Source organism: Sinohyriopsis cumingii, chromosome 13 (genome assembly GCF_028554795.1).
Source record: "Sinohyriopsis cumingii isolate HCF-2022 chromosome 13, ASM2855479v2, whole genome shotgun sequence".
NCBI classification, from domain to species: Eukaryota; Metazoa; Mollusca; class Bivalvia; order Unionida; family Unionidae; genus Sinohyriopsis; species Sinohyriopsis cumingii.
The window spans coordinates 524,394-538,048 of record NC_142973.1 but is presented as its reverse complement, the minus strand read 5'-3'; the positions used below and the strand labels follow the sequence as shown (position 1 = coordinate 538,048).

At 34.1% G+C, this 13,655-nt stretch overlaps 1 protein-coding gene and 1 pseudogene across 1 annotated transcript in view; one reads left to right on the top strand and one right to left on the bottom strand.

Annotated features, from left to right (window-relative positions):
- LOC149784828 (MOB kinase activator 2-like) overlaps positions 1-13,655 on the bottom strand; it is a 135,395-nt gene that overhangs the window by 91,355 nt on the left and 30,385 nt on the right. The gene's annotated exons all lie outside the window — the stretch shown is intronic.
- Positions 11,096-12,502, top strand: LOC149784831 (uncharacterized; annotated as a pseudogene).

The window sequence follows — 13,655 nt, the reverse complement described above, 5'->3', positions numbered from 1 at the left end:
CTTGAACTGAAACCATAACAAACTGCTGATAACAATGATGATGATGATGTCAGTGTCCAAAATTTATTGTCATGTCTTGTTTCCCACTAATGGCGAATTAACAAAATATGAGAAATGACCCTGATATTTCTGAAAACTTAAACATTTTGAAAAACAGAGAAGTGACATTTATATCTGACATTTCCGCTGTGATGAAACTCAGTCTTTCTGACCCAAAAAAATGCAAGCCTGCTGAGATACGATTTTGATCAGATGATAAACTTAATGGCCCACATTTGGACTAACCTTCATTTCTCGTATGCTTGTTTCAGATCAATAGGTATTCAAAATGAATTACATAAAATAACCTTCATTTCTCCTGTCCTTGTTTCAGACCTATAGGTATTCAAAACGATTTACATAAAATTACCATCATTTCTCCTGTGCTTGTTTTAGATCTATAAGTATTCAAAATGAAATACATAAAATGGTATGTATTATTCAATAACATTTAATTAAAGAAAAATGATTTTGATTTTTTTTGTCTGAATTTTAATGGCACGTTTAACATTTGGCTATATCATACCAAGAAAACAGGAGCTGGTTGCCTTTTCCATGGACACAATAAGGCAGCTAAGCAATGTTACATTTTATTTATTATGTGCAGAATGTAGGAGATTGTTTTCCTCAAGCTTTCTATGGAAGCTATACTGTAGCTATGGAAGTGCCACCTTAATGTTGATAAAACATGTCCTAAGAAACATTCCTATCAAGTATGATCAAATTTGGCCAAGCTTTTCTGGAGAAGTTGAAAAGAGATTTTCAGTTTGGTTACTACGGAAGTCACTCTTACACAAAGGGTGCTAATTCAAGCCACATTTTGACTAAGCAAAATTTAAAAAACTTAAAAACTTACTTGACCATAGGAATTGTAGTAAACAGTTATTCCACCCAGTTGCTAAGGAAACGACAACAATCCTAGGGGAGTCACTGTGGATATAATTTTCAAAGAGCGTGTCCTAATAAAAATGTCTACTAAATTTCATCAAAATGACACAGCTATTCTGGAGAAGTTGAATATTGTTATTCCATAAGGCTTCTAAGGACACCACACCACTGCCACCCTAGGCACAATTTTGGTAAAGCATGTCCTAAGAAATCTCTGAGCCTCTGCTAGACTTTGCATTTGTTGCCAAATGCGAAAGGATTTTGAAAGTGACGCTATCTTTTACTCACTGGCGAAATTTGCTGGCGACAAATTTTTATAAAGGAAATTTTTAATTTTTCATTGATATAAGCGATTCGGGCCACTTAATACCTGTGTTCACTACATGCAGCAGTCAGTGGATCATATTGGTGGATGATGAAGAAGAGGTTTTTCAAACATGATTGCAGCTAACTGCAAACTGTCAGTCAGTTTTGAGAAGTACATATATGTGATTAGTAGGAAATAATTAATGACGGGGGGATATACTCCACTGATGAATAGGTAGGCAAAAAGATCCGGTGTCATTTGTACATGTTGTTAACATATGTTTATTTCAAACTGAGAGTGTGAGATGCACTTGGGACTGCTTCGTGTTTTAGAGATTATTTACTTAGATAACACGTTTCTGTGCTATGAACTTAACTGAGTAACACAGGATGCCAATACAAGGATGCCTGTCATCGACTGTAAAGGACAGAGTCGCTTATATCAATGAAAAATTAAAAACTGTACTTCAAAAAATAAGTCTGTATCAAGCATAAAGAATATGGCTAATCTAGCTCTGAAAAACAAAGATTTATATCCAGCTGCATCTCAGGCAACTACCAGATTACTTGTTGTCCTTATTTCTACTGCAGACTGTGGGAGGGGGTTCAGTAGGCAGAATCTGATTAAAACCAACTAACAAAAGTCTATAGGTATATCTACTATGAAAAATTTAATGAGAATTTCTATTCATGGTTCCAGTGATTAATAATTTTGATCGTAGGAAAGTATTTAAAAAATGGTCTGGGTAAGAAATGAGACAGATACTGATGAAGTGTCAGTGACACTGTTCATAAAGACAAAGCAGTATTTTGTATTATCAGTTATAAAGAAACATTTTTATTCATTCTTGCTTTTCACATGATATACATGTACATTGAACTTCACGTGCATATAATGATATTGTCATATTATTAATAATCACTCTTGTGCTTTAAAAAGTAATAAATACATGTAAAAACCATTTTATTCTTATGTTTATATAGATTACAAATAGGGCCAATATAATATTACACATATATTTAAGTCCCTACATCATGGCATACAATGGCTCCTATGGCTGAAAAGTGGCTCCAAATTTTCAAATTTGGTGAATTTCATGGCGCAAAGAAAAATATTTTCAAGGAAGGCCCTGAATCTCCCTGCCAAATTTAACCTGAATTGACTACTGTTCTAGAATAAGTTCCCCATTTTGGCTGCACTGGAAGCCACAACATGCTAGGTGAGCCATCCTGAACAAAATTTTGTAAAAGCATGTCCTAAAGAACATTCCTACCAAGTCTGACTGAAACTGGACCAGCCGTTTTTGACAAGACATTGAAAATATCAATATGGATGGATGACACAATGTATGATGGAAGAAAGACATCTATAATGCATGCTGGAAGCAGGGCTATATCATAAGCCAACTTAAACTTCTGACCAGGTCTGTGATAAGAATATCATTAAATTTAGACTTTAATCTTCTGTACATAATAGTGCCATATGCAAACACACAAGAAAGGCCTATAAAAAAACATGTCCCCCTCTTGAATGGCCCCGTGGTCACCCATTATGGTAACAGTGAGTTTGTGTTCAAAAGTACCCCTCTAGGACAGCCGCCGATCTGATTTGGCCAGCATATTAGTGAAAAAAATGACAAATGTATCCCTCATATGTGGACATACAATGGATTTACAGATGGAAATGCCACAAATATTAGTTGATATATAGTTTTATTGGGAGGGGTAAAATTTAGTTGTACCTGAGGGAAGAAACTAATTTTAATAATGCAATACTTATCTGAAACTATTGTGCAACTTAACAGTTTTTCATGCTAAAAACCCACCATATTTCTGATTTGAGTACATCCTCCTGCATAGTGGAGAACTGTCAGCATCATAATCCACTCATGTACCTGGCATGGGGCATGCGTAGAACTCATTTTTTTTCCCACAGATGACAGTTTAGGCAGGACAATAGAGTGGGGTGGGAGGAGGGCAATAGACAACAGCAAAAAGTAAGTATTGCAAAATTAATACTGCAATTACTTATCTGTCACTCTTGTGTACCTGAATTTGTCAGGTGGGTCGGCTGTTGCTCTCATTATAACTTATCAAAACCCGAGAGGATGGAATGTACTCAATGTTGACGGAGTGGTCCATGTAATAGAATTTTAGTGTCTCTCTGGGTCACATGTTGCAAATAAAAGATCCCAGATATAAAAAAGATCCTTTGTTTGTGTGTGGTACTCCTTAACACATTAACACGTGGAGGTTTGTGTCATTTTCGTCTGAAATTCGAGTAGGAAACACATTTTGAAAGCTATTTCTGTATACATCCTAAAACACCAACTTCCAGGTGATCTTCCAATAACATACTGCCTAGTTGTGTTAGAAACATCGTTTTTCACTGGCTATTTGGCTCATGCATGAACAGAAGGGTAAAAGGTGGAGGATGTTTCTTTCTCTTTGCTTAACAGACCCATTATTTTCGTATCGAGACCACTCTTTATTCCAAATGCCCATCTTATCCTACTTCTTGCAAAGGTTCATCTGTCGTTTTGCAGTTCATACTGCTCTGCCTTAGATCTGAGACCAAAAAGTCTAAAATAGGACAAAAAATTGGGATTCTGATCAGGGGAAATTTTGGGTAGAAAAAAACTGGGTCCAAAAAAATGAGGTTTTTCCCTCTGTATTTTGTAGTGCAACTAGAAATTCCAGATTATTTGGTATCATTGTAGAGCTATATCTTTCTACCTTTCTATAATACCACCCACTTTAGTGTATCATACAAGACCTTGATGATACAGAGCTTGGCAGTAGGCTACTACCTCCTGCCATGTAAACTCATCACCAGGAGTTAATGTGTTAATAAGCAGGAGCAACAGTGAAGGTGAGAGCCTTTACCCACTCAGGCATCCACCCTGTAATATTAGTGCTTTAATTATAAGTCTAAATTTATCCCATACCAGCCCTCTTGATATCTGTATCTTGTACTGAAGGAACTAACAACAGGTTAATACCCTGGGTTATTGTCAGTGCATTTATAATGGAACATATATTTATGTTATGACTAGGTCATGAATAAGAATAAGAATTCTTTATTTCAAACTACATTGTCCATACATCTAAATTAAAATATAGATATAAAATGTTTCTTTGCTGATATTATTATAAAATGTCAGATTTACTTTGCTTTTTTGATTGTCACATAATGCATTGTTTTGTAAATATACATATTTTTCAGCAGTTTGTTGGAGGAAATGGAGCAACTGAGAATTACCCAGACTGCATTCAAGCTAATGGTTCACGTACTATGCCAGCAAGAAAACTTCCAGTGAATAGATCTTCTTCACAACAAAATGAAACCAGTTAACATAAATGCAAATGCCTGCATTTGGAAGAAAACACAAGTATGTAAGGGCCAAGAAACTCATAGAATATGTCTAGCTTTATTAATCTTTTACATATGAAATTAAACAAGTTTAATTTCAGAATAAATTTAGATAATAACCTTAAAGTAAATATGTAAAGCTAGCAAGTTAATTTAACTGATACTCTTTGAAAAGTGTTTCCATTTTATTGCTTATACTTTACAATCAACTAATATATATATATATATATATATATATATATATATATATATATATATATATATATATATACACAGTGGAACCCCGCTATAACGCGATAATTGGGGTTTAAAAAATTAGATTGCGTTAATATTGGGGTCATGTTAATGCAGGGTTTTACAGTATTTTACTTTTTTCAGAGAACAACTCATTGGCACATATACGTGTATTCATGTCTAATGTATATGATGAATAGGGTATGAACACTGTTTACTATTGTGCCATCGTGGCATTCAGTTTATCTATAATGCATATAATTCCATTGAAAAACTGCACAGAGATTTACAATATTCAATAATTTTTCCCCAGATCATTGTGTCTGAATTCAACGTCTAATATACAGCATAAACAGAGTATCAACACTGTTTACTTGCCATCTGATATCGTACCGTCAGGGCTTGAAATTAATCCATAAAATATGTAACTATTCAGTAATTTTGTCCCACATCATTATGTGTCTGAATTCAATGGGAAAAATTAACAGCAAAATTAGGTTAAGAAAGATGAAGCATGTGTATGTTCATTACGTTCCAGGGTCTATGAACCGTGTCTGTACAAATTTCATACTGCTAAAATTTTCTCATATGCGTTTCCATGTACATTTATCCATTGCAAATTTCCAATAATTAATGCTTGTATGCCTATTTGTTTGAACGATTACAGCAAGACTAATTACCAATCAACACATGCTTTCAGCGTGCATATAACTTTTACTTCAGATTTTGTGAATATCGAAAGAAACGTGTGAAAACTACTATACTAATCATTGCGCAAAGTGCAGAGAACGACTTGTGTTTGTGAACTTGCTTTTCCATAAGAGTAAAATATTTTAATAAAAAATAGGAAATTAATAACCAGTTCATAAACAAATGCCATACCCATGTAAAATCCGAGAACTAAGTACAGTAGACCTGCAATAGTCACAAGTCACTTTTATAAAAAAAAATTATTTAAAGCTGAATGCATGTACAATTTCACGCCTTTTCAATCACCAGCTAATATAGCGGGCATTATTTACTGGTCAACTGATTGCATCTAATAACACCACCAAGCCCAGCAAACATGTTGGCGGCTTTCATTTTTTTATGTTTATTAAATTGTGAGAATCTTTTATCAACCACAGCATTGTCTGCTGCTTGGTTGTGTATGCAGTTAAAAAAAAATACACATGTTGGCTGTTGTTTGAGCAATGAATGTATACAGAATTAATTGAAGACAATCACAAAGACATCTTACTGGCTTTACTCATGGATCAGCAACAAGTAACATTTCCGATAAAGTTTATTTTGGCATAACATCAGAAGCCAAGCCACAATCATATTATATTCGAATTCATACTTGAACTCTTCCCCAAAATGATAATAAACATTTTACACACTATTTCTCATACTTTAAAAAAAAGCATTTTTCCGGGTATGAGAAAAATACATGTACATGTATTTAAAATTTCAGGAACCATGCCACGATCATATTAAATTTGAATTCATACGCGATCTCTTCCCCATAATGATAATACATTTTTAGACACTATTTCATGTACTCTGAACAAAAAATATTTTTTCACGTGCGAAAGAATATGTGAAATTTCGGTAGCCATGCCACGGCCGCATTATATCAGAATTTGCGTTATAGCGGGGTGAGTTATAGCAGGGTTGTATTGTATATATAAAAGTAAATATGTAAAGCTAGCAAGTTAGTTTAACTGATACTCTTTGAAAAGTGTTTCCATTTTATTGCTTATAGTTCACAATCTATATATATATATATATATATATATATATATATCTATATATCTATATACACAAACACGAAAGCTACTTGTTGACCAACATCACTGTGCATAAGTATTTCTTACAGACTGAACAGTCCAGATATGAATTGTGAGTCAGGGGTGTCTACAGACTGAAAACTTGTGTAAGTATGTTAATCACTTATTCTGAAGATTTGCATAATCTCTGTAAAATTTAGCCAACTTTTGTAATATTAAAGATTAAAGTCATAAATGGAATGTCTGGTTTAATTCTTTCCACATACATATCCTCCTGTGTGTACACAATGAATTCACACAATTCCCAACCAATAACCATAAGTTGGCCTTGAATCTGTGCATAGTACAGCGCAACCCCACTATAACACAGTAGTAGACAGCCATAGAAACCGACCATGTTATAAGCAACCAGGTCAGTTAGCTGAAGAAAATGATGCATGGGGGGGGGGGGATAACTGCAGGTGGTAAAATACGTGCTTCATCAGCACAGTTATCATCTTAAATCAATGCATATTAAATGAGAAATACACCTGTAGTGAAAACAGAGAAAGCATATATAATAGTTTACTTTATTTAGAGAACCATGAATTGGTACATATATGTGAATAATGTTTATATATACAAGTCTAATGTATAACATGAATAGAGTATCAACAACCTGTACTCACCCACGAATCTCATCACATACACTGAATCCACAAGTGATTCCATCAAAAATATGCACACACACAGATTTAAAATATTCAATAATTTTGTCACAGGTCATACTGGTCTCAATTCATTGGAAAAACATAGCCCAATCATGCAACGAATGATGAAGCACATTTACTTTTCTGTACATCCCAAGTCGGTAAAAGTTAGTTTGCGTTTTAAGCTGCCGTTGGTAGCATTCATAAGCATAAACTTTGTCTCTGCAGAAAGGAAACTTTCACGGCATGGTTAACATGTTCCAGTCATGTTGGAATATGCTAACATCCATCAGATTCCATTACTTTTATTTAAGTTTGGTCTGACTTCCTTTGAAGAAAAGTTTCTATGGAAGATTGTAGTCAGCTTTCTTTAATGAAGGGTGCTTGCGTTATTGAAGTCACCGCTAAAGGACAGCTTTGGAGAACCACCAAACAAATGTCCATTTCTTATTGTGGCGGCAACATCAAATAATTGTATTGCATGATTGAGACTGATTTTTTTTCTATCTGCTGAGTAAGTTTTCATAACAATCGGTGCTTCAAATGTAATCTGTTTCCTTTGAAATTTCAGGAAACTATTTTATATGGGTATATTTTTAAAAAGGAATTAGCCATCGTTTGGTCTATTCTAGTTATTGTTCCTGCCTGCCTACTGAATAAACCAATAAATAAGATTTTCTTTTTTACATTTGTGGTAGCACTGTGATGCTGCCTTCCATGCATGCATCAGAAATTAAACAAAGGGTCAATGGACGATAGAGACACAGGTGTTCTGCATACATGCCAACCCCTGGCGAGGAAAAAGTGTAATCCAAGTGGACAAAATGAGTAATCTGAGCAGAAAAAGAGTAATTCACATATAACACGATAAAAATTCAATAAGCATATTTACAAAATTATTTATTTATCCCTCTGGACTTGTAACATCAATTACTGCTTCAAGTTTTTGTATATAACGCTTTGAGCTTTAAAAAGCAACAGACTCTCATATTTCATTTCAAAACACTTTGTACCAGCTGAGACTATGAATGTTTTGCACACCAGTAGAGCACAAAGTACTATGTTACAGCACCTGGATCTGAATTCAGTTTTATTTTTGTTAACAATATTGAACAATCTCTCACAGTTTGCATTAGAATGGTAAAGAACCAATATTCCTTTCATACCTTGACAAAAAAGAGGAAATTTATACCTTACATTTATTGGGCTTTTTAGCTCGGAAATAAGATGAAAACAATCAACTGTCAGCATGAAGCACATTGTCAGGTAGAGTGCCTACTTGATACTTCAGGAGTTCTCCTTCTAATTTATCAGCAGCCTTTCCTGCAGCACGGTACATCATATGACAGAGACAACCTGATATGTACAATGATGGGAGACATTTTTCAAAATATAGAATGCAACTCCCTTATGAATTCCAGTCATCACTGATGCAGTATCAGCTGCAGACTCCATACAGTTCTGCCAACTTAATGTTTATTTAAAGCATTATCAAGCAAATAACAAAAATGTTTTCTCCAGTGGAATCTACTGTTAATTCTGGTAATGAAAGAAGAGCACTCTGACTTTGCCCTTTTCATTGTCCAAGTCTCTTACACAGACTGGTGCAACTTTTTTGTCATAATCAATACTCCTGTCTGTTGCAATACTAAAGGCCCAATTTTCATGGCTTCTGTAATTTAAAGTGAAGTATCATCTGCTAAACACCTAACAATATTAGATGATTTTGCTCTTGCACACGCATATTTTCTGCAATTTTGGAATCAGGAAACATCTGTTTGAACAAAGGACCAATGTAGTCTTCTACTGCTAGGGGCAGTCCATGTTCTATTAAGAACTCGGTAGATAATGCCTCTGCATTTATAAAATTCATATCCACAATTAAGTTTTGCTGAAAAAATAGAAGTTACCTTAGTACTGGAGTTAGTAAAACGAGCTAATTCAAGGTTTCTTTGTTTTACCACCATGACCAATATTAAAATCCTTTCAACGTAGCCTGCAAGGGGCATAAAGCTGCCCTAGAATGGAATGCTGTATTGTGCAATTCATGTATTCATCTCTGAATCAGTTTTTCGACTTTTCTTAACCAATCTGTGAAATTATTTGAAAAATATTTTTGCTCTAACACACACATTGGCTAGAATAAATCTGACTTGACTATTAGCACCAAATACCTACAGATGGTTCTGTACCAGATATGAATTAGAACAAAGAATCTGCAAGCAAAGATTAAAAGTTAGAAAACCAGTCTGTTCTCTCCTAACTAAGCCATACAGCTGCTATAAAAAGAAACCCAGGTCAAAAGAATAAACCAGCATGTTTCTTGGAAATAGGGCAACTGCTATAAATAGAACATAATACTGTTAGGAAAGTACATTCAAGTCTTCAGACAAGCATACTCTTATGTTGTAGTTACATAGAAGCCATTTTTTTTCTAGAATATGGTCTGTGGGATTTATGGGATGTTAATAAAAATGAGAAAACAAATTATTAATTTTTTTTTTGGATGGGGACAGGGATGACAGGGATTATTACAGAAAATGTGAGTGTTCTGAAGGATTTGTTTCTGAGTGAAAAGAAGAGAAATTTTACTTACCATCCATGTACAAATGTCAGTCTTTGTAAATAAATTAATTACTAGTGAGAGGCCGAAAATCTGATGAAAGATAGATTATGAGATAATGCCTCGTCCGGTTGATCTCTTTTACCAAAAATATCAACAACAAAAATGTGGAAATCTCGCAATAAACAGTACTCATGCGAGATGTCAAGATAAGCAGATTATATCATATAACAATGCACTGTTTAGATGGTTTGTCAATATGGACAAAGAATTTGTTTATGTAACAATATATAAATTTCAGTGCATTTTATATCCAGTTTGCGGTTTCCTTTCATGGGGCCTCTGAATTTCTCCACTCCAAATTGTAGATACAAGTTTAAACAGCCAACAATGTCGCCAATAAAAAAAAAACAAATTGCCAGATGGTATATTTTGCTGCCAATAAGGAAAACAATCCAAGTTTGCAACATTGGTGAAGTCCTAGATGATCTCAGAATAAACTTTGTACATGTTATTTTTCGTACTTTTAAGAAGAAAAAACTACTTTTCCATGTACGAGAAAAATAGATATAAAATTTCAGGAGCCAAGCCACAATCATCTTGTATTATTCATACGTGATCTCTCCCCCAAAATGATAATAAACATTTTACTTTTGTTTTTTACTTTTAAGACAGATTTTTTTTTTCGTGTGCAAGAAAATAAATGTATATGAAATTTCGGAAGCCACACCATAACCGTGTTATATCCAAATTCGAAGCCACACTCATGGAAATGCCTAAAAGGATACAATTCAAGATACTTTTCTTTATCAGTTTTAGCGTGTCTTTTACCATATTCAAGAGCTTTGGCTTTCACATCATTTTTTTGAAAAAAAACTGTTAATAAACTTTTCACTCGGTTTAGATTTCCTTTATATTACTTTTCCAAAATTAGCATGTCTTTCCTCTCATGAAACCAGTGATCCGATAAGGCCTGATTTCTTGTCTGTACCTAAGTGTCACATGGGTTTATGCACGTTGTGTTCTCATTGAGTTGTCTGAATTCATTTTGTAAACACTGGAGAAGCCCTTGTCACACATTTATTACCACAGTCCAGAGTTATTTGTGTAGTTTCTCTCAGGTACTTTGTCTGAAATGAAGAAAAGAAATACTTTTCTTACTATTTCAGGGATATCAGCAAAGGATAAGTTAGCAGTTGCAGCTGAGAATCAGGATCTAACGCTCAAATGATCAAATAGTTCAAGAGAGATACAAGAGCTTCAACTGAAATTGTCATCAGAAGATAAAGAAATTCAACATCTGAAGAAAATAATTGCCAAGAAACAAACATTGAGTGTAGCAATTGTGAAGTATAAAGAAAACACACTGAAAAATTTGTTTAAATACTATACAGGAATCACATACATAAGATTTTTAGTTTTATTGGCCTTTCTAGCCCCATATAGAGTGTCCAGTCAAATATGGACCAGGATGAAGGGACACAAAAAGCCTTAGCCAGGAAGATGGACTGTTTTTAACAATATGTAGGCTTAGGCATGGTTTTGGTTTAAAAGATTTGGCCATATGGTTTGGACTCTCAGCACAGTCAGCTAGTGTTGTGTTTAACAGATGGCTTGATCTTATGTATTTAAAACTTGGCCAGCTTTCAATTTGGCCACACAGAGATACTATAATAGAAAACATGCCATCTGAATTTAGGGAAAATGTTCCCACTACCATTATTATTATAGATGGAACTGAAGTTAAACCTCAATTTCAAAGTGCACTTTGCCTACAGAGCCAGTTACATAGTGATTATAAATCTGCAACAACTCTAAAGGGGTTGATAGGCTGTGATCCTAATGGTTGTGTAATGTTTGTTTCAGAATTATTTACAGGATCAATTGCAGATAAATCTATCAAAGAACAATCTGGTTTTAATTATATGCTTAAAACACTATAATCAACTGGTTATATTAAAGTAGATGCCATAATGATAGACAAAGGTTTTAACATTGCAAAAGAAATAAATGAACTTGGATTGAAAATAAACATTCCACCATTCACATCAGCAAGTAGGCAAATGACAGCTTCTGAGGCACTTATGACTAACAAAATTGCCAAACATAGGGTACATACAGAACATCTCATATGTAAAGTTAAAATGTACAAACACTGATCACACTGTATTCTTACATTTTTGTTTCAAAAAGCCGACAAAATATGGACAGTGTATTGTCTTCCAACACTTTTTCAAGATGTATTTGTTAAGTATGAACACTGAATAGACTATGATTGGATAGTACCTGATACAATAATATTGATCCAATCTGCACGTTTCCTAGAGATGTTGATACTTTAGGAATGTTTGGTGCAATTCTGCACTATGGGGGTGTTCCCTTCAGACTAGAGAGATGAGACATGTCCTTTTCATCCACTTTCAGTACTGTAAATGTAGAAGAAATATAATAAAATAATCATGTTAAACAATGTTGTTTGTGTTTACTTTATATTAGTGCCTATTGTAGGCATCTATAAAATTTTTGCACATGTTCTCAATGCACACCTTATTACTTGTTCTATTTGATGACATTGTATTGTACATTTACATGAATATTTTTCTATTTCGCATCAATTCAAGTATGTTGCATCAGCAAGTTGAATAAAAACATAGCATTAAAGCTGTTTTGCTTGTTGTGTTTTTTTAAATCTGGAAGTAATAAATAGTTAACTCTATGTTCCATCTACAATAAGATTCTAAACAAGTATTTCTGTTGGTAAATAATTTGTATTTTAAATTCATACTTCTTGTTTATATCTGTCTGGCAAACCACTGGCTTCCTTTTCCTACCCTGTCAGGACTAGCAACCTGAACAAGGTTAAGTGGCACTGGTTTTATTTTCCATCCCCTTGGCACAATTGCCATTGCTGAGGTATGATTGTGCAGCTCAACCAGTCAGGAACAGTGGTGAAGTTATGTACCGGGTAGTTTGAAACCCTGTAGGGACTTCAGCCCTACTACATGGGAGCAATGACCACTGACCCTGCAACAATACATTTTTCAGATATCATGCACAATTAGTAAAATAACTGTTATTGGTGCATATATCTAAACATAGTGCTTATACCAGTCTGTCAAATGAAAGAGGAAGTGTTTATACATTGTTTATAAGGTTTCCAAACAACATGTGTCAAAGTTACAATTTTGATAACTGCAATTAGTAAATCCTCCCAATGACATATATAAAAATAAAACATATCAGATCCTGTGTTTTTTGTTTGTCTTTAGTGCTGCTGTCTTAGATTCCAGACATATGTGAGCTTAGTATTCTAGTATACTGTATGTCAGCATGGTCATCTAAGTGAATTTACTCATCTGAAAATAAATATTATTTTTTCTAAAAATGAATAGTAATATAGTTTATGCAGAGTCTATTCAATCCCAACTAAAATACTACACATTACTGAAATAGTTGGTATCAAATGCCTACATGACCTGTATGACTTGTACTATAACAGTTGCCATTACTTCAGGGTATTAAACTTTTCAAACATTAAAAATAATTCATAAAAAATACAAAACATTAAATCTTACCCCACTTTACATGAATGCTTTTCTTCCATAATTTCGATGTGCAGATGGTGTGGAGGCTGGTTCTTCTTCATAGATGGCCATCATCTTGCTTCTACACGAATCTTATTTTCCAACTCCAAAACTTTGATCTTGTGTATAGTACATGTAGTTCAAACCCTTCTGCAATACTTTACTGGAAAGTTTCTCTTGATCAGGAAGGTATTTAAGTGAAATGTT